The sequence below is a fragment of the Epinephelus lanceolatus genome, chromosome 5 (genome assembly GCF_041903045.1).
Source record: "Epinephelus lanceolatus isolate andai-2023 chromosome 5, ASM4190304v1, whole genome shotgun sequence".
Taxonomy (NCBI): Eukaryota; Metazoa; Chordata; class Actinopteri; order Perciformes; family Serranidae; genus Epinephelus; species Epinephelus lanceolatus.
The window spans coordinates 18,097,244-18,112,690 of NC_135738.1; positions in this window are offsets into that span (position 1 = coordinate 18,097,244).

The following is a 15,447-nucleotide window of genomic DNA, read 5'->3' on the forward strand; positions in this document are numbered from 1 at the left end:
CAGGCTCTAAGTCGGGGACCAAATAATCCTCTTCACTAGCTGTTTGGCGGTACACAAATGCGCTGCATTTTCTGTTTTCACAGGTAAAAACAAGGTGAAGGAAGTGAAATACAATTACAAGAATTCACCTGAAGCACATCTTCACTGCATTCCCATGCCAGGTATTAATAAGCCAGATAAACCATAGAATATACAATATATCTGACTTAAACACTAGTTTCAGGGTGGCATAGGGCAGTGAAATATGCAATATCTGCTTTGATGTGCTGTTAGCACCATATTTTAGGGCCATATTTTATGTGACAATTCTGATGTGGTTGTGCTCTGAATAGTCCACTGACTGTGTGACAGGTTTTTATTACATTACACTAAAAAAACACCTGCCAAATCTCTCCACCTCTGTTTGGAGAACCTCCAGATAGGGAACACAGAGGTGTAAAACAAAATAAGCTTGCAGACAGGTTATTACATCAATAAAATGGTGAGATAGTTCCTGTGCTATGATACCATATGAGAACTCATTAGCCAGGTCTCCATCTAAATGCAGGTCAAATTCCAACCAAATTTTAAAAAGTTAGCAAAGAAAATTCAAATGCATGCACCTGTCAATCCACTACTGTTCTGTGAATATGTGGAGTTGGTTTAACACGGTAAGAGTAGCTGGCACTAACTCCTATCAGGTGCCATTAAACCATTACTGAAGAGGAGGGCACAACAAGATGATGAATTAAAGAAATGTTGATCAACCAAATGGTAGAATAAAATGAAAAAACATGATGTAAATATGGTATTTATGTTTGTTTTGTGTATTAATCAATTTGAGGAAGGTTACAGTCTCCTCATCGCTTAACACAGATCGCTTCCTTCATCCATCATTAATTTTTTTGCCAGTGGAGCTGAAGCCTTAGTGGACATCACATGCTTTATTTACGTCATGATTAAGTCTGTCTCCTCTCTAATTTTGTTTTTTATTAATGCACCAACTTTTCCATCTCAGCCAAGGGTAAAAAACTTTTATTGCGATATTTTGAATTTTTAAGGTTGTGCTTTTCCGTGGAAATTAAAAATGCACATGAAAAAAGATGCACCTATTGTTGAGTAGCTACAAAAAAACTTGTAATAAAATTAAGAAGAGAAGCTGATGCTGAGCTGTGTGATGCTGATCCCTTCCACTTAAAAAAAAAGAAAAAAAAGAAAAGAAACTACAGTCCTTTTTTGCACTCCCCTCCATGCAGTACAGAGACAGAGTGCAACAAGTCATACTCTGAAAACCATGCCCACTGGACTGGAAAAACTATCGGCGCCACAGTTTGCAACCAAGGGCTGAAATGCTAACAAAATGCCTGTAGCTCCAATCCAATCCCCTTTATTTATATAGCACATTTTACAAATCACAGGGATTAGCAAAGTGCTGTACAGAACAAAATAAGTGCACAAAAATAGCTAAAAACATAAACACAGAAACACAATCGTCCAGCCAGAAAAGACTGGGCAAAAGACCACAAAACTCTCAGTATGAATTAAAAGCCAAGGTTAGCTAGCTAAAAACATTCAATATAAGCATGTCAAAGGACTATTTTAGCACCTTGTGTCTACCAGAGAGGAAGAGTTGCATTGACAAACTCAATATTGTCGGTCTATCTCAGTGTCCCTTCTCCTTACCTTGCTTACCTTGGAGAAATTATCCTACTAAATGGCTAGTTGTGAAACACTTTGATATTTACAACTATTTGTTCTAATCGCCAGCTAAGATCATCATTGAATTAACAAAGATCAAAACCAGGCATTATATAATTTAGTTAGCTTAGACCTCTACAGTTTGGCCAAATTAGCCAAATTCTTGCTGCATCATTCTTGCTGGCTTCGGGATCAGGATCCCAGTTTTCTCATATCTTCCCGCTGATGCCTCATGTCTTATTGCTTCAAAGCTCAGTCTTGGTTCAGCAGCTTGTAAATACTAAGTTATGGATCCTTATGGAAGTGCATCCAACCACATAGCAGCTTTTAGGCATTTTTGCGTTGTCTGCTAGCATACGTAACTGACGAGGTATCTTCGAGCAATACAAAGTCTATGGAGAAGGGAGAATTGTTTTCCCCTTCGATGGGGATGGGACTTAAATGCTCTCTGTCTCCACAGCATAGGCATAAAACCCAAAACAGTCCAACAATGTTTCCACATTGTTCAGCTTTCAACATTTCAGGGCAAATCTCTCCCACGATTGGCCTGTTGCCAGTTTCGAGGTCTTTAACAACCTTTGTGGCCTCTGCCAGTAGGTTTACAGTCCACAGAGGGTGTGTCAGTCAGGAGCTTGCTACTGTTCCTTCTGCTGTCTGACAACATCCCAACTAGAGGTCAGCAGTTCTCTACTGATAACAGTTAATAGCTTAGCCTCAGCTCCCTGTTGAGCACCACTTTACTGGTAGTTTGGTCCTGAAATTGAAAGGCCCATTCTAGGGGGGGATTTCTCCTGCAAGGAGATTGGGAACTTGGAATCTGAAAGACCATGTTCAAAGCTCCCATTACAACGAAAACTACTTGAAGTGGTGGTCAGAAGGTCTTTGGTGCCCGTCATGGTAGCAGCTGAAGAACCTGCTGGGTAACATCAGCAGTAGATGACGAAACAGGCTTTTCAGGTGTGGATAACCCAGGGACCTTGCTAATCAGTAGAAGGCAACCAAAAGGGACTGAATCATCTAAAGTTGCAAAAGTAAAAACTCAAGTCTAGAAAGGAATTAGTCTAGGAAAAGTTTCAGTAAAGAATCGATGAGTCACAATGGGATAAACACATTCACCAGATTTTTTTTTTTTAATTCTTATTTTTTAAATCTGACAACACTTCTCAACAACCTGCCCAGTATGGTGCTAGCCTCTAACTATAAAGTTCATCATGTGAAATTTCTGTATTTAGTTCATATAAAAACATGTTTCTATCCTGGATTGACAACACAAGTGGATAATCATTATTTCTACAGGATAGTTTACATGGCTGGTACACCGACAACCCACGCAGCTCATTATTTTTAATTAGCCCCACTTATTTAGACAAAAGCCATGTGTCAAAGCCTCTTTATTCATTTCACTGAAACCACTGAATTGACACAACGGGTTTGCAGACGCATGGAACTCCAGCTAAAAACTCAAACACAAAAAAGATCCTGGCTAAATTTGTGCCACTGTCCAGTCCACAGTCACATTGGACTGGTCAACTGAATATGTGCAAGCACATATTTAGAATAACTGAAAATGACATTTGTCTGTTAATGCCAGTTTTACAGATATGACTTCTACATGTCAACAGTAGCATTACTAATTGCATTTTATGCTACTGCCCTCCAACTAGAGGCCTATATCTGAACAGGGCCATAAGGTGGCATCAGATTAGTAGGAATGTGAGTCTGTGTGACACACCGACACAACTGCAACCTTATAATAGCAAAAATGTGCTATCTATAGGCCACCAAATATTATAGTTATGTCATTGTTCATCATTAGATAACGTGTGTGTACACACATGCACAAATGTGTGTTTGTGTGCGACCTTCTAGAGCCTTCTCTGACCGGAGCTGCTAGCAGAGATCGGTCACAGCACAGTGTCCGCCGTCTGTTCCACACACCCCTGCTGAATACACATGCTCACAGTGCTCAAACACACACAAATACATTTGCCCAAAATGAGGACCCTTGACACAGTGAGCAAGATCCCAGCACTCTAAGACAGAGTGAACGCCAGCACAAGTGTTTCTGATGCGCATGAAGCAGAAAGAGAGAGAAGCAGTGTGTGCCAATAGAGCCATCTGTTTTACCTGTAGCAGTCTTTATTAACAGCAACACACCTCCCTGTACCTGATGGCCTCCTTGTTTTCTTCATGTAGGTCCTGTCCTACATCCATCCACACTACACCATGGCCGTTCTGCAGCCCCTTCCCCTATCTGCACACACACACACAGACACTAACACACACTTAGACGCACACACATAGTGTGCGACTGGGGGCTATCGTTCTCCATTATGAAAACTAGGTCGGGGAGGCGTGGGTGAGCAGAGTGGGGCAGTAATTATTTTTATCATTATTAATTTCCACCTCAAGGTTGCGCCAGGGCTTTTTTGTCCGCTTCAATCTTCATTTCAGACCCCCTGCATCCACACACACAGACACACACACACGGCCACCATCACTACCACTGTCTTTGAAAAGGCTGCGTGCCAAACAAGGCAGAACAGAGGGTGGGGGCACAAAAGAGGAAAGAGCTCAAAGGGATGGAAAGAGTGCGATGGCAAGGGAGAGAGGGGAAAGCAGAAGCAGAGGAGGCAGGAGGGGTTGGATGTGTCGCTTCATCACTCACTGGACCCTAATTTACACTAACAGGTTGTTTACTCGATATGGCAAATGATAATAAAAGCCTGGGTGTTGGAGGAGGGGAGAAGGCAAGAAAAGAGAAAAAGAGAAAGAGAGGCCCTGCGGGAGCACTTCAGCTGTGATGGCTTGCACACTCCAATTAGTCCTATGAAAAGCTTGTCCCCCCTGAAAGGAGTAAAAGGAGGGGTGCATTACTCAATGTGTAAATAAAACCAGCCAGGATAACCCCAAAAAACTCAATGCCCTGTCACAGAGGGTGGGCTGCAGTCACAAACATCAAGGCTCTCTCTGGGCCAGCACACATGGGACAACTGTGACGATCTCAGCAGTGGGCACACAAAGTGACACAGATGAAAAAGACACCCTTGAGTCCACAAATGACACAGACATGTTTTTTACTGTATGCGCTGGTTTAGTTACTGTACTAACACAGACTGTATTTCTCTCTACAGTACACATTAACCAGGGACTGGGCAGACACCAAAAACCAAAAGTTTTTCCAGACTTTCTAATTACAAATATAAGATTTGACTGAACACACAGGACCCAAGAAAAGTAAGATATAGTTATTATGAGTAAGATTGCTGACACACAAGTCCATGTCTGTGTTTTTCCATTGTAACCTTGCCCCACTTTAAGTCACTACACATAGGAGAGCTCTTTTTCCATGTGCACTGCTGCCACAGAAAAAATAAATAAATGCCACTATGCCAGAGGACAAACATTGTATTTTGAGTCCTACAGACTACTACTACTACAAAAAAATGGAAACAAAGTGTGGAATGGCACCAATTTGCTCTTTGTACCAGAACCTCTCTCAAAAATGGTTCAAAGTCAAATACAGAGAAGACAAACAAGTCTAGACAAGTCTTCCACATTAATTAAAGTCTTAATCCACTTCTGCTCCCACTGTACATAAAAAACTGTATCCAGCTATTCGTGGTTCCAAATGGGTTCAAGGGTGTGAGCAGGGTCCTTTTCTTCGGGTTCATTTAAGCTCTGCTCCAGTTGGTCTATGTTTATTTCTTCAGTGCATGAATCCATTTTCAGCACAAACCACCTGATGTTTTGAAAATGTTTCACTTAATTTGTAATGTATTTAGATTTGTTAGTTTTTGATGCAACTGCTGAGATAATTACAATTACAATCATGGTAATCGTCCGTAATTGAGTGATCCATGATTGCAGTTGGAACGAGTGATCTAATTATACTTAGCAGTTACCAAAAATAGTGAAAGGCACACATGACAAAGTGATCACAGAACACAGTTGTACTGTTTTGACTTCAGATACTTGACGTTTTTACATTTTATGCAGGTGATAAGTGGTCCCTGTTCTGTCTCTCGTACCTTCAGGATTAGGCAGAGAACCCCTGGAAGTGGCTCCACTGACACCTTGACAAATAAAGCTGTCCTGTAGATCAAGTGGAGTATCATCCTTTGAAAAACAGTAGGATCAACATTCCCCACATACTGTGGTCCTCCTCTCTCTCACATAAACAACTGACCACCAGACTCAAATCTGTTGTTTGGACAAGGTAATATAAACTGTCTGAGTGCTAAGTTGATGGGTAGTTAACTTGTCTTAGTGAAACCGCCGCTTCTGGAAAAGTTGGCAGACACAATTAGATAACGATTAGGCAGTAAAGTCAATGTGACTGTGTGTCTGAGAATTCAGCAGGGCAGAATTAATCTTGAAAAAATAACAAGTGAGTCACTTGTTCTTTCTCTCGGTTTCAGACCACATTAAACTGCAGAACACACTTGAAAAACTGCAGACATTATGTTAATGTAAACTAAGTGAAGCCCCTTAAAGAACAAAAATATTTAAGATGTTGTTTCATTACTCAATATAGAGCCACAGACATCAGTGTATGCAAACTATAGTATGTGTTGTTTTAAGATTTGTGTCTTCCAGTGGAGTTTTCTGTGCCCAAACTAATTATGTCTTCAAATAAAAATTCCTTATTAAGCTCAAACTGGTCACGAGTATTGTTTAGCTGTCACTAGCCAGAAAACTGAAGAGTGTACTTGAGTTGAGCAGCGTGCCAAGACCATTTGTTACTTACGTGAGTTATACTCTCCAGCTCGCTGCTTGGCACGGATCAATTCTTTTTGCACTGCATGACTAAAATCATGTTGATAAAACACACAAGTATTGGATTTACATAGAGAAAAATGTGATGGCTGATGATTCTGTCTCTAACACAGTTTTTCAGCCTTTCACTGCCCACAATTTTAAAGGAACACCTGTCATGGCCAATCAGATTCAGGACTGGCCTTTGCCACCCCTGGCCCTTTTCTGTTTTAGCTTAAAGTTCACTTTTAAAAGAAATGCCAGGTCATGGTATAACTAATCAATCATACAGGCAGTACTCATTTTTATCACACAGCCCATGGCCTTCTGCCGTGTATAATAGCAAATCCAATATTTCAATGTAAACATCAACCTTGAAAACATTATTGTTACTATACTAGTTTCATAACGTTTAGTAGCTTTGTCAGACAGGTTTTCAAGTTTCTGTAAGTAAGAATAGTTTCAAAAACCAACCAACTGTTCCACTGTGACAGACTAGAATTACAGCCTTGCAGTTGTTTGCCTCCACCAACCAGTCAAGTTGCAGTTTATATCGACGTTTCCCTAATCTCTATAAACAGATACCAGCATAGAAATGCAGAATCTGAAGGCAACAGGACAAAATTTAGTATCGTGAGTATCGTTCTGGTATCCGCTTGTGGTTCATTTTACAGTCCAAGTAGTATTGACCAATCACGTTTGAGCAGGTTCTGGTTGCATGTAGGTAAAGAGTCCATGTGCAGAGCGGTACGCATTGGCCGAAATGCAATTTCAGAACTAGGGCTGCCATGATTAGTCAACTAATCGATGACTAATCGACTATTAAAATAATCGGTGACTATTTTAGTAGTTGACTAATCGGTTTGAGTCATTTTTCATAGAAAAGCACTATAAAAGTACCCCAAAATACTGTTACTGCAGCTTCTTACATTCAGATATTGGCAGCTTTACACACTCTCCCGTGACAGTGAACTAAAACCCTTTGGCGTGAGTATGAAACAAGACATTAGATGACGTAATTTTGGGGTTTGGCCGAGACAGACCGACATTTTTCAACATTTTAACACATTTTTCGATGAAATGATTAGTCGACTAATCGAAGAAATAATCGACAGATTAGTCGACAATGAAAATAATCGTTAGTGGCAGCCCTATTCAGAACACATCAGCTACCGTCTGACCACAATTTAGTTTTTTATTAGCTTCTTGTTTAAGTTATTTGTATTCATGTGCAACTCCAAATCCAAATCCATTCTTGCATCTCAAGTCTCTAATTGGACTGTAAACATCGACAGGCGCACTTAAGGGGAAGTCCTGGCCCAGATATCCGTAATCCCGATCTCCACTGTCTACACTGGACCCAGAGCTTGGCTATAGCCCCCGGAGGCTAAGTCATCGTCAGACCGATAGCCAGTGGGTTTCGAGATGATAAAATATCGTTCCGTCTCTTCTATCTAAATTACTGTAATATCATATTTCTTCTCTTTCAAAAAATTACAACATACAGCACAGTAATTACTGGTTTACTGTACCCTAAGCTGGCTGAGTTTTCACGTTTGAAATCAAAATTAGAGTTTTAATTGACATCAGTGATCATTATAATTTCCTAGCAGTCAAAAAAGAAAGACATGTTATATTTTCATGTATTAGCTGGCAAGCAGTTCATTGTTATAAAAGGTACATGAAGCAATGATAAGTGTGTGAAAAACAAGTGGGACACAGCTACAGTATGTTATGTAAGTAAAGTACACACTTTAGAATAGTTCATGTACAATCATTGTCATTACAATCCCTGTCGTCTTCCTCGCCAGACAGAATTGCATTTTTTTTGGCGTTCACTGCAGGGGCGCCGTTCCACTGAACACACACAGAAATAAGTGGAGGTTAAATGAGTACAGGTGCACATTGTTGTCCTGATGGACTGGTCCTAACTCTGTCTGCCTTGTGAGCCACACTTTATTCCACAATGGCGAAACCATGAATTACAAATGCTGGGGCTCAAACAGACATCATTGTCTGCGGTGGCTACAGCAGTGTCTGTATATGTCTGTGGGTTTAAATGGTAGAGGCACATGGCCTGGCACAATTTAAGTGTGATGCATTTTTCAATAGCTGTGAGTCATAGTTCTTTCTGAGTTCTGAGCATGGCGAAGTGCGTTGCTCAGGGCTGCCTGTGTCCACAGACTGCTGGCCTCGTACTTCTTTAGCATTTGCTAGACATTAAATCTGTTCTCCAAACTCCACGTTTTCAGTTCATCTCCCAGTTCACTGTCATCACAGCAACTCCCCTCCCATCCTGCAGTCATGGTAACGGAGCTGTGAAAGAACAAGCTGAGGAATATGAGACATGGGAGATGACAGACACATGGCCACATTGTGACAGAGACAGACGGAGTGAGTGCTGAGTGGTTTGACACCACAGACAGCCATTTCCCCATCCTAACATCCAGCATACAAGCAATTAGGGAGGACAGGAGGCAGAAGTTATGTGGGACCCAGCAGAGTCAAGAAGAACAGTATTGCTAGTGTTTGAGTGGCACTGGAGAGTAGAGTGAGTGGAAGTAATCACTGAAAACATGTTTTATTGTTTAAAGGTACATACATGTCTTTTTGGTCCTGGGGTATCATTTTCTGAGCTGACATGGGACTAGTTTTCTGTATAAAGAGATCAATGTGCTGACCTACTGACATGAACTTTTCAACATTCTAGCTCCAATTCCCTTCTGTTACCCTTTCTGCATTCAAGAGCACAGCTATGAATGTGTCTGAAAATCAATGAGATAAATGATAGAGAAATGTCCTAACATCTAAAAATCCTACACGCACACTCAAAAAAAAAAAAAAAAAAAAGTACAAAAGAAAAAAACCCTCTGCGTTCACAGAAAACTCTTATAGCCTAATAGATACAATATTGATTTTAGTGTGGTTGGTGCAAATGTCCATGAACTTGTACGAAAAATAAATAAGACAAAACAGCTCTTGTTCTCACTCCGCTGTGTCCTGCATAATCTGAACTGTTTTCAGGCACTGTGCTCAGCAACAGCCTGGGAGAGGTTGCTTTTCTTGTGTGTGCAATAGATGCCCAGCATGTCTGGCACACACATAATAAAACAGATCTATCCCAAAAGATACCATTCATCCCTAGACATCAGCTCAGGCTCTCACTTCATACAAGATAGAGGGTGCATAAACACACATGCAGTGGTAGCAGCAATATAATGCTCGCACACACTCATAAACACTGTTGAGATTCACACAAACTCTCACTCACACGGTGCTAACACACACAGACGCACTTGGAAAAACAGGCAGTTGTAGTAGAGGTGTAAATGTGCATGCACACACGCACATATTTGCACTTGTAGATACACACATTAAAAACACAGAAGGAGGAGGGGGAAGGGGGCACTGAGGCCATGGAACATACAACAAAAAGCAAGCAGACAGCCTTGAGCTATGAGCTCAGCTAAATAAATAAATAAATAAGTGAAAATCTCATTTTAACCCAGTAGCTTCACACCCCCTCTTGGAGCCCACTCCTCCTCCCTGCTCTCCTCCTTCTCCTCCTCCCCATATCCCTGATCAAGGTTTCATTCTGGAGAAGCACAAAGACTGGCTGCCCAGCATTCATCTCTTCAACTCCATCCATCCCACCTACCTTGGGGCCTCCAGAGATGTGGACCAGGAGCACTGCACTGACTGTGTTTTCTACCTTTCTTTATTCCCAGGAGGAATTCCAGCAGTACCAGACCACCACAGATCTGACACCTGGCAATCAAACCTGCAGAGGGGGCAGGGTCCAGACTGTATGTGTTTGTGTGAATCTACTGTAGCAAATTCAATTGGCTCCATTTCATATTCCATAGTTTACTATGAACTGTGAGGCTGGTAGGATGATACCAATTAGAGGAAGACATGGATGTCATGAAAGCTTATAAATTCCACATCGAAGACCACAGTCGGCACACAACCTTCTTACTTACAGTCTAGGTTTAGCCTTCTGTAACTCCACGGGCTAAATGCTGCAACCCACCACCTCATTTAAGCCGAGCTGTAGCTGCATCCATATTGTGCTACATTGTGTAAACAAGCAGGGACAAGTAGTGGCTGTGGGCATGTGGATTTCTGTGGGTGTGGATGCTGGGGAGACGCGGAGGATCACGGCTGTTTTGGCATGTAAACCCCACACAGATGGATGAACATCCTGCCCTGGGCTGGGGAAACCAAATGGATTTGTACAGACGTGACACATCAACTCAAACTGAGCACACAATCAGACTCTGAAAAACCACCAACAACAGAGGAAGAAGAGGTACGGACAAGGAAGGGGGGCACCAAGTGAGACAGATGATATAGATGATAATGTGCCCTTCATCTCTGTGGCTACCAATAGAAGGAGGGAGGCCTTTGCCCTTAATTATATGGGTCAGTGGACCAGGAGCTGGTGGTCCCACATGGAGGGGATCAACAAGTCAAACAAATGCGCAGACACACACAGACATCGAGTTGATTTAAAGGGAGTCAATCAATCCTGAGGCCCTGCTTAATAAAGTGAAACCTACCGAAATGCAAATCCAGCACACACAGTTGTGTTCCGTGATATGTTTATGGGCATTTGAAGAGAAAAAATGAGCACAGCAAAGAGATGACGACAGAGTAAAAGAGAGCATCTCAGTGGAATTTGTTCCCTGACTTTATATTCAGTCATCTATAAAAAGGACGCTGTGCACTTGCATGTTCAATCATACAAACCAAGGACAATAGCTGTTCCACTACAGTGTACCAATGACAAAGAGAGCAAAGCCTCATGCACACCTGCTCCACCATCATCATGATGGCTAGAGACTGTAATTAACAGCGAGGTTCAGACACATTGCCAGGAACACATACGTGCAGACAAACACGGCCACACCTTTACACAAAATGAAATGGCCTGCTGAAACCTTCACTGTAGGTCCTTCAGCACAGTGCTCCATGCACTCATTGATTCAATTACAGGTCAGAGGTCACAAGACAGTCCCATCCTGCCACAATATACAATAGGACCTCCCCCACTCACTTCTCCCCATCCTCCCAGCATTTCCCTCATTCATTTATCCTGCTCTCTTCACACCCTTCTGCTCAGCTGTCATCTCTCACTTCGTCTCCCCTAAATGGCTATTGACTGCGCTCACAGAGCTTTCGTTCTTTGTCTGTCTCCATCACAAATGTGTCTGCCAATCACAGGCTTATGTTCTTTGTATATTCACATCCCTGCTCTGACCAATCCTATATCTAAGAGAAACAGCCAAGTTGTGTGCCATCTTTTTTTTTTTTTAAATCTAAAACATATTTCCATGAGTTTGCTCTCCTCTTCTGGTATTCCATACCCTTCCAAGTGTTGCTGCTGCAGTTTCTCAACTAATCTATTTTCTTTGTGGTTGCCCTTTTCTCAGTCATTGCCCTCTCTCCAAGCTTTCTCTCCTACGCTCATCCAGTGTTACTCACTCAGTCTCTCTCCTACTCTCTCCTTTATTCTTTCCTTATTCCCTCTCCCCTTCACATGGTAAGTCTCTAGCTCTTGCCCTGAGGGAAGCTCTCCCTTCCAACTCCCTGGACCTGCAGAGAACAAAAATCTATTCCTCTCCCTCTGTGTCACGGCTCCGTGTTTGTCTTTGGTAGCAGGCCAGGGGAGTCTATCCTGCGTGTGGCAGTCACTGTGTTACTGTGTCACTGTGTCAACATATGGTTGGCTTTGTGATGCTGGGCACAGTAACGTTAAGCTTCAGTTATGCTTTCTGACCAGAGAGGCATGAGCTGATGTGAAAATATGATGAGGAAATGCTTAGATCTTTTATAAGCTGCAAGGGTTTCTCCTAATGGCAAAACTCTCCAAAACTGTAGGGGGCGGTGTATAGCAAACTCACATTTTATAGCATGATTTCTCCATTTTGTTGGCCCATCTGTGGCTGCGAAGATAGAAAATGTCAAAACCCACTGGGCAGAGCCCCACAAAAGCTGCGTCTGATAATGTGACGTCGCTTTGGCGGTGGGGACACTCACAACCCTCGTGGATTCATCAACCATAAATCAAGCATTACTCATCTTCACTTACATATTTGCTGGTCATTAATAAGTTTTGTTTATAATGGTATGGGGCAAAGTATTAAGTATTTTTGAGTTTATACAAAATCTACTTAATTATACAGTATACGTACTTATTATTAGGGCTGGGTGATATGGAGAAAAATCAAATCTCACAACATGTTTGGCCAAGCACAAATACATTTTTGCAATGATCCTGTAGAGTTGACTATTTGCTTTGACACAAATACTTAAACAATGAGGTTTTTGATAAATAATTATCAGTAATGTGAAATAATGACTAAGTGGATAAAGGCAAAAAATAGAGCAGCTAGAACAGTCCGGTAAGGTCAGAAAATTACATCACTTTACTGTAATGCAGCCTTTAAAACCTGGAAAATGATATGACTATATCCAAAACAACAGTCTCATATAATGATATCCATATAATATTGATATATTGCACAGCCCCACATACAACTGTTAAAACATAACCCCCAAATTAAAAACAAAGTCAAAATGTGTGTGTATACACACACACACACACACACACACACACACACGCCATACCCCCCATACAGACAACTATACACCCCACACAGACAAGGCCATGCCTCATTAATCTATCACTCCAACAAGCACCCCCTCACACCCTCGCTCCTCTCCTCCACCATGCATTTGCTACTTGTCCTGCTTGAGCGCGTCAGATTTACTACCTCTCTGCTCTACGGCTGAGGTTAGGTTGATATACAGTGAGTAGTGAAAGAGAAAAAAAGGAGAGAATTGAAAAAGAGGAAGAGATGAAAAGTGAGATTTTAGCACTCCATGCCCTCAGCACCTCTGCTGATGAGTTTTGCTCTCCTGGCATCAGTCTAGTAAGAGCACGAAAACTCATCACCTCTCTGGGCAACAGCAAAGGTAATTATGACTAATGAAGTGCAGACTTTTACAGCCAAACATGGGCCTAACTGCATTTTGTGCTGCTCATAATGGCATACAGAGAGACACACTCTGCTGCACTGCATAAACATTACCCAGACGCAGAATCAAGGTCACCTCAGCAGATTAGCACAGCCTGTAAATGAGTTCAATTAAACAAGTTGCTAATGACTGCCAGCTAATGACCAAGTCCTACACTGGCAGCTTACACAAAGCAAAGCCTCTGTATAACCTACATTGTATGACAATCAGCCCATCTACAGGTACATTTATGGACTGTTAGTGTTTCTAAAAATAAATTACAAATGTCTATCTGCTCAGAGATTTTATCCATTAAAATAATTCGAACGGATCATTTACCTGACATGCTTTGTAGTGCTTAACTAATCCTAGGGGATTAATGAGAAGAGATTTTGTAAAGGAAAATAATATTCAGCTAAAATGAAATCAATCATTGAAGTGGTAAAACATACAATGGAGTAATTTCACTCTTCACAATGAAAAGAAGAGGACACATTTTGATCAGCCAAAAATCTAGTTGCAATAATTAAACATGAGTAATGAGCTCCTCCATAATTAACCTGCTCCCCAAGCTACACTCTTCTCTATTAGAGAGAAGATCAAGAGAACACCAGAGACGGAGAGATAAGGGTGGGATATGAAATGTTCACACAACAGTGAGTGAGATCAAACCCATTTGCTGGGACCAGGGTGGAAACTTTCCATGCAATTAAATGGCAATTCCAATCATGAATTGGGAGAGGGGATCTCATCATCAGCAGAAGCTGATGGATTATGGTTATGAGCCTGAGCGTTGCTGTCACAGGGCCAAGCTAGGCTCACTCACCTCCACCACCCCTCCGCTCACCATCATTTACGCCAAGCTATTTAACAAGCCATTATGCCATCTCGTTACATTTGACGTCACAGTAGGTTGTTTGACCCCAAGCAGCACATGGGCAGCGAGGTCAGGAAGAGCCCAGCGGCAATTAAAGAATCACAATCATCTTCTGCCTCTGAAGCAAAACATAAACACATTACAGAAGCGCTCAAGCGGAGAGAGTATTTTGTTTTAAGAGAGATAAGAAGGTGAAATAATGTGTTCACATATTAATCAGCAAGACCCTGCACAACCAGAAATAAAACCTCATAATACACAAGGGAAACAACCACATAATGAGGAGCTAAAGGTCAATCGCGACCCTAGAACAGAGGAGGGCAACTTCCAGCTTCTCTTCAATCTGGTCCTCTGCCAGGATGATTTGAATCTTATATTTTCTTATATTTTCCCTTGTTGGCATATTTTAGGCATATTTTAAAAAATCTACTCTAGGTATTATAAAACAAATATAAAGTAAATTCAAATCCCAGCCAAAACCTAAGGCCCTGACACACAAAGCTGATGGTTGGCTGTTGGTCCAAGTCGGGCCATTGGTGAGCATCTGTTGCCCTAGTTTTGGTGGTGTCCTGAACTGTTAGTTGGTCCTTGTCAGCTTTTTCATCTGATTCAGCATGATGAAACTGTGTCAAACCCAGCAGAGCCCATCAGTGAATGAAATGACTCTAATTTTAGTTCAGCTCAGGACATGTGAAAAGAAACAGAGGTAAGGAAGGCAACAGAGGGCTCAAGTCAAGAGGACATGAGATCATAACAAACTTGTTATATTAGGTAAGTTATGTTTTAAGTCATTGAGCTCTTTAGCAGAAATGGTTTGTGATCGTTTGTGTTATTGTTCGCGAAGCACATGGTAAATATCCTTTGTTCTTTCAACATCAGCTTGTGTTGTTACTGTGCTAACTGGCTAACTAGCGTCTTGAATCCATCCTGTTGGTCTTCTGGTTAACTTTTCACAGTAACAAATAGAGACTACAGCCACCTGCTGGAATGGAAAATCATTTCCTCTCACAAAGGCGCAGAATACTAGTTGGCCGTTAGTCCAGGTGCAACTTTTTGGCCAAGACACAGTTAACGTGAGATGACTCAACAGTCAATCTTCGTCGCAACTAGTT